The sequence below is a fragment of the Montipora capricornis genome, chromosome 12 (genome assembly GCF_036669925.1).
Source record: "Montipora capricornis isolate CH-2021 chromosome 12, ASM3666992v2, whole genome shotgun sequence".
NCBI lineage: Eukaryota > Metazoa > Cnidaria > Anthozoa > Scleractinia > Acroporidae > Montipora > Montipora capricornis.
The window spans coordinates 34519603-34519937 of NC_090894.1; the positions used below are offsets into that span (position 1 = coordinate 34519603).

Below are 335 nucleotides of genomic sequence, written 5' to 3' on the forward strand. Positions count from 1 at the left end.
GTAACTCCTACTTAATTTTGATATTATTGTTATTATGTGTTTACTTTTATTTTTTAGTTCTGCTTTTGTCATGCGTTTTATACATGAGCCTCTGGCTCAGATACTGAGGGGAACCTCAATCCCACGCTATGACCTGATTGATTGATTGATTGATTGATTGACAGCATGGACCGTATTCATAAATGGCGGCCTAGTAATTATTCTTTTGTTTTTATGCTAATCATCCTCACTAGCTAGCCTCGTTAGCACGGACAAAATTCAAGAGAACTTTTGCCACAAAGTGAGGCTAGTGAGGATGACTAGCGTAAAGACAAAAGAATAATTTCTTGGCCGCC

General features: G+C 37.9%; 1 protein-coding gene across 1 annotated transcript in view; it reads right to left on the bottom strand.

Annotated features, from left to right (window-relative positions):
* Positions 1-318: 318 nt before the first annotated feature.
* LOC138027079 (EGF-like repeat and discoidin I-like domain-containing protein 3) overlaps positions 319-335 on the bottom strand; it is a 45837-nt gene continuing 45820 nt past the window's right edge. Inside the window, exon 7 of the mRNA XM_068874580.1 lies at positions 319-335. This exon is cut by the window's right edge and continues 618 nt beyond it. The gene's annotated coding sequence lies outside the window, so the exon portion shown is untranslated.